This window comes from Cupressus sempervirens, chromosome 6 (assembly GCF_028749045.1).
Source record: "Cupressus sempervirens isolate cs-2001-9-10 chromosome 6, ASM2874904v1, whole genome shotgun sequence".
Classification (NCBI taxonomy): domain Eukaryota; kingdom Viridiplantae; phylum Streptophyta; class Pinopsida; order Cupressales; family Cupressaceae; genus Cupressus; species Cupressus sempervirens.
In genome coordinates, this window is record NC_143123.1 from 664,623,812 (window position 1) to 664,630,691 (window position 6,880).

Below are 6,880 nucleotides of genomic sequence, written 5' to 3' on the forward strand. Positions count from 1 at the left end.
TTGTGGACATCATAACTTTTAATCCAATTTTTGGATTGAGCCCATTTTTGGGTATGATCATGAAAACCTAGTTCTTTAAATCCTCTCCAAAGAGGGTTTTCAGATCCTCAATAGATCAAAATTTACATGTGTTAAACTACACCATTATCAAAATTATATTTGATAGTTATAAACTGATGATAGAAATGTCAGTCTTAGTGCGGGGATCATATATCTCAATCCCACTATTGGATAATATTATTTTTGGATATGTTTGAAGAAACATAATTATCTAAATCCTCTCCAAATATTTTTTTCAGATTCTTAACAAATCAAAAGTTACACATGTCTGAGTGTATCACTGTCAAACTTATTAATAATAGTTACAAAATGATGATAGAAATATGTGTCATGTTTTGTGGGGCATAGAATTTAATTTAGCAATTGGATTTTGCTAATTTTTTGATATGTTTTAGAAAGCCTAGTGATTTAAATTTCTCCAAATAATTTTTTTAAATAACATACAAATTAAAAGTAATGAGCATTGGCATGAATTGTCAAAACTATCAATGACAATTATGAAATCATGATAGCATCTCATCACCAAATTGCATATTTCAAAATATCTATTTTCTAAAGAAGAAAATAAAGAGGAAGTGGAAAGGAGGAAGTAAGAAAAGTGAAAGGTTTTCCAATAATAGATAATGATAACTAAGAAGTCACCCGAAAGCTAAGGATAAATATGTAGCAAAACATCAAAATGGGGGTTCTTCTTTTTCAAAAATTGTGTGGCTATAGGGAAGAGACATTTCTATTTGTAAAGGGAATAGGGAGAGTTGTTTTATTTTTTGCAAACTAATTGTAATAGTAGGGATGAAATAATATTATTTTTGTTTTGTTATGTTTTGGAATAAAAAGAAATATATTTACATGCCAAATCTTGAGGTTTGGGTACTTATTTTTCTTGATGAAATAGATTATATGGCCTTTTCTTTCCTATTTCAAATGTCATCCTACTACTCATAGCTTGTAGAAATGAAACATTTAATCTCTTTCATTTCCTTCTTTACATGAAAGGTTTAGTAAATGCTCATGTGGCTATTTTGTATACTTTCCTTCTTTGTCCCATTTTTAAAATTTGTAATTGCATTTGTTCCATGTTGATGGGAAGATGTTAGAAAACCTTCATGTCTTTAGGTAAAAGACATAACCAGTCATTTAATTCATTGTACATATTTTTAAGAAGGAGTTGTACCTCTCAATTTAGAGGATTTTTATTAATCAATGATAATTCATCCAATTGTTAGTATCTTTTTGTTCTTCTATTTGGGTGTTTTGAGTCATAAATTGTATTTCTTTTCGAAGGAAAAACCTATTTACTAGAAAAATTTTGGTGACTTTGTTGGGAAGTAGAAAATAAGATTAGTGTTGAAGATTGTTTACTTAGATTTAATTATTATCTCTACTTGCTAGAGATTGGTGACTCTGATTCAAAAGACCATGCCTATTAAAGTTGTGAAAAGGGAAGAGGATGGATCCTTCCTTTATAGAACTTCATGAAACTTGTGATCTAGTATTGTGTGATTTGTTTAATGCTTTTAGAGAAAGAATTACTTGAGGAAGAAAAAAAAAATTGAGCATTGAAGAATACCATGTCCCAATTCTGTTATGGAGAAGTGTTTGTGACAGGTATCACAAGATGAAAGAGCTCGAAATAAAAATGAAGTTGTTGCTTTATTGCAAAATATGGGTATTGCATTTAAGTGAAGAATTGGAGGTGGATGATGATGAAGTTTTAGAAGTTCCACATGAATTTGTTTGTTATAATTTTTTAGTATTGAGCAAACAAGAGGTTCAACCAAGAAAAAAAATCAGAAGAAAACCCACATTTGAACAAATAAATGCTGAGAGTGATCCCAACCTACAATTCCTTTGGACAACATTTAGAAAAAGTATTTCTGAAGCTGAAAGAAAGGGATTAAGCTCTTCTGAATATCATCAATCTTCTCAATTTTTAAGATGTGTGCACCAAAGATATTTTAATGTAAAACACTAGAGAATAAAGAAACTTATTTTAGAAAATATGCCTAAAGAAAAATCAGTAAGTGAAGGACCCATATCAGTGAATTACATGGTTCTTGGAGAGCAAGAAATAACTCAGTTTCTAGAGGTACAATTTTAGTGAACAAAGACACTTTTAGCAATGGAAAAGAAATGGTAAGAAAAGTAGAAAAAAGAAAAATTTCCCATGCTTTTGTCTGCTCTTGATATTGAAAGTTTTAGATTTGATGGAAAAAATGATGTTTCTTTGTATAAAGTTTCCTATGAAAATTATCCTTTAATTTAGACACAAGTGAAATATGAAACTTCTAAGTTTAAAGAAGATGATAATAAAGATGAATTTTAATCTCGACAAGTTTATGGTGATCCTATATTAAAATCATTTTCTTTGACGAGAATGCAAAGTTGAGTGATCTTGACAAACTATGTGTTGATGGAGAGGTTGGATCATGTTTTGGTGAATGTCATATCAAGTCTAAAAAAGTTGTTAAAGAAATGGGTGCAAGAATAGATTTTGAACAAGGATCTTAAGTGGTTAGTGAAGTGTTGCATCATTATGAAGACGATAAAGAGCCTGATTATATTTTTCTTTACCACAAAATGGAATTTTCTCAAGACTTGGTGCCTACCCAATGTGAGCCTTGTATAGTCGATTCAGGTATTGGAATTTTGAGTTTGGACAGAGAGTTTTTAGATTTGATAGCAATTAAAAATGATGAAGTTACTTCAGTCCACATTGATCCTATGTATGATGAAGAATCATTCTATTTCAATCTTGATTTGAAATCTAAAAGTGGTATTAAAGATGACTGTGATAAATGTGCATATTATGGAATAGCATTTTTAGAGTCATTTGAATATTATGATTTTGTCAAACTTGTTTTGGATGTTGAAGTCTCTATTAAAAGTGATGTTGTAGAAGGGGATGTATGTGAGTATGTTCTAGTATCATTTTTAGAATCTTTGTATTTTTCTTCCTCATGAAAGGTGGTCGAATGTGTGAGAAGTAATGTGCAGAAGGGTATAGAAAAATCAAAAATTTATGATGAAGCATGGTTATTTGGAAAAGTTTTTTTGGTCACATATTTTCAACATTCTTCTAAATTCATTTTCAGTTGTGACAAGGTTAAAAAAAGGCAATGGTTTTGGTGCAGTTGGTTAAAGCACAATTCTCTATTCTATAAAGGTTAATTATTCTCCCTTCTAGGAAATGGTCATGTGTGACTCCTTTCCTTCTCTATTTTATCTTGGTGAGGTCTTCTCACTTGTGCTTGTATACAATTTACTTCTATAATTTTTGTTGTGCTTAGCCTAGCTTTTCCCAGTTTTGGTTTAGAGCCTAGCTCCCTTGTGCCCTCCTAACAAGCTTTTCTTTGATTTTAACATTTATGTCTAGATTTTGTAGCCCAATGGATAAACATTGGTCTTTTATAGAGATTAATAAAGTCTTCATGTCCCTCATGGTACACATCCCTAGCTAGAGCCAACTATTAGATGGTTTAAGCACCAACCAACTATTAGCATGCTTTAAGCACCCACATTTTAAACTTCAAAATTTTCAATAAGAAGATTCTCCAGTGATTTTTATTGTTAATGATGCCATTGTAGATTTCAATTTATGAAGAAGGTGGCATTTTGAAGTTGTGTTGAACTTGAACTTTGAACCTCAAAGTTCTAAGGTTTAAGTTCAGAGTTCAAGATTTTCCAGTTCAGAGATTCAAAGTTTGAATTTCCAAGTGTTAGTCTTGGTTCGAGGGAAATATCTCCAAATTCAACCATTGGATTTTTCTCCATTTTGGATATTTTGTTAAGAGAATAAATTTCCACATTCTCACTAGAAAAACTGGCAAAATTTTATCAGATGTAAATGATATTGATGTTTTAGTATGAACCTATCAAAACAAATAGATAGCTTGAAGTTCATGTTGAACTTGAACCTTGAACAACCAAGTACAAGTTCAATGTTCAAAATGTGGTGGTTTAGAGTTGCAAGCAACCTAGTGGTTCAATTTGTAAGGAGAAACTAGTTCAAGTGTTTAGATAGTTTAGAATCATCTTGGTTAAAAGTTAAAGTTGGAAAATTGTCATGTTGAACTTGAACCTTGAACAACCATGTCAAATTTCAAAGTTCAAGTTAGCAAGTTCAAATTGTCCATTTTTTTACAGCAACAACTTGTAACTATAGATTTTCTAACATGAAACAAGGGGTCTCAATACGGAAATCATAAATTTTAATCAAAATATTGGATTGAGCCAATTCCTGTGTATGATTGAGAAAACCTAGTTCTTTAAATCCTCTCCAAATTTTTTGTTTAGATTCTCAATAGATCAAAAGTTAGACATGTTTGACTACAACACTATCAAAATTATCTTTGATAGTTACAAAATGCTGACAAAAATATCAATCTCAGTGAAGGGGTCATATCTCTCAATCTCATAGTTGGATAAATCTGATTTTAGGATATGTTTGAAGAAACCTAAGTATCTAAATCCTCTCCAAATATTTTTGTCATATTCTGAACAGATCAAAAGTTACACATGTGTGAGTGCAGCATTGTCAAACTTATCAATAACAATTATAAGATAAGGACAAAAATATGTGTCATGTTTTCGAGGGAATAGATTTCAATCTAACCATTGGGCTGATTTTTGGATATATTTCAGAAAGCCTAGTTCTTTAAATTCTTTGAGAAATTTTTTTTCATATAAATTATAGATTAAAGTTATGAGCATTGGCATGAATTGTCAAAACTGTCAATGACAATTATGAAATCATGACAACATCTCATCACCAAATTGCATATTTCAACATATGTCTTTTATAAATTTGAAAAAGGAGAGGAAATGGAAAGGAGGAGGTAATAAAAATGAAAGGTTTTCCAAGAATTGGTTATGATATTTGAGAAGTCACCCAAAAGCTAAGGATAAATATGTAGCAAAACAACAAAACGAGGGTTCTTCTATTTCACAAGTCATGTGGCTATGAGGAAGAAGCCATTTTTGTTTGTAAAGGGAATAGGGAGAGTTGTTTTATTTTCTACAAACTAATTGTAATAACAGGGGTGAAATAATAGTTTGTTGTTTTGTTATGTTTTTGGAATAAAAAGAAATATATTTACATGCCAAATCTTGAGGTTTGGGTACTTCTTTTTTCTGGATGAAATAGATCATATAGTCTTTTCTTTCCTATTTCAAATCTAGTCCTAATACTCATAGCTTGTAAAAATGAAACATTTAATCTCTTTCATTTCCTTCTTTATTTGAAAGATTCAATAAATGTTCATGTTGCTATTTTGTATACTTTCCTTCTTTGTCTCATTCTTAAAACTTGTAATCACATTCATTCCATGTTTATGGGTGGATGTTAGAAAACTTTCCTGTCTTTAGGTAAAAGACATAACTAGTCAATTAATTCATTGTAAATATTTATAAGAGGGACCTATACCTCTCAATTTAGATGATATTTATTAATCAATGATAACTTATCCAACTATTAGTATCTTTTTATTCTTTTGTTTGGGTGTTTTGAGTCATATATTATTTTTTTCTTCAAAGGATAAATCTATTTACTAACAACAGTCATTCCCTTTGTCTCAAATTTTGCATCATTCAACAAGCTAACCTGGTAATCAATAGGAAGGAACTTGTTCTTTACCTTGTTGACCATCTTTGGCCAAGTCTTGATCTTCTCCTTTCCTCTCATTTGTCTATCAATTTGCAAATGCTCCCACCATAGTAAGGCATGTCCTTTCAACCTAGTAACTACAATTTTCACCATCCTATTATAATGATTTCTTTCATGCTCAAAGAACATCTCAATTTTAGAGATCCAATCCAACACAACATTGGTATCCAATTTTCCATCATAAGTAGGAACTTTTACAATAAATTTTGAATTTTCACTAGACAATACCCTCAATAATCTTGCCTCATCTTGATCTTCTTAACCTTCTTGATTAGGGTTTGGTGATACTACTCCATCATCACTTACATCATCAAGATGCACTCCTCTCCTCTAGGTTGTCTCTATAACATCTAATCTAACTACAATTTATCTCAATGTATCTAGTACGACATTGTCAAAATTTCATCTACCTCAAACCATCTTTACAATTAGGTTCCTGCAAGATCCTAACCCTCTACAAGTTATAGGTCAAATCAAAAGATCTTCAACCCTACAACCAATAAAACTTAGGGTTCTACATGATCTAATCTCCACAAGGATGAACCTTAGGCTCTGATACCACCTGACATAGGGAGAGATGAAATAACCAAGGCCAAAGACACACCTTACTATTACAAACTACCTATGAGAGTAAACATAGCAAAAAAAACACAATAACAACAAACATGGGAGATAGACAAGAAAAATGCTTTATATACTCATCTAAAATGCCAGATACATGCCCAGCTATAAGGCCTTCTGGGTTATGACCAACATACAATTTATATTTGATCCACAATAGTCAAACTTCACATTCTTAACTTTCTTCTACTCTTCCTATGCTACTTCTCTCTATTGTTCTACCCTGAAACTCTACCCAAAACCTTACTAAATACATGCATGGCCACAAGTAGGCTTGTTATGAATAAAAATTAATTAGACCCTTACATTAAATTCCAAAACAAGCCATAATTCATCTCTCAGCAAATACCTATCATAAAATTAAATGCAAAGGTTAGCTCCAACAAGAAACTCCACATAGACAACTCAGTCAACAAAGGAACAAATATAATGTTGCAACTCAGTGAACATTGCAACACTCAACAATGCTCATAAACCAAAGGAACTCAACAACACTCGTAAACCAAAGAAACTTGGAGACACTCAAAAACCAAA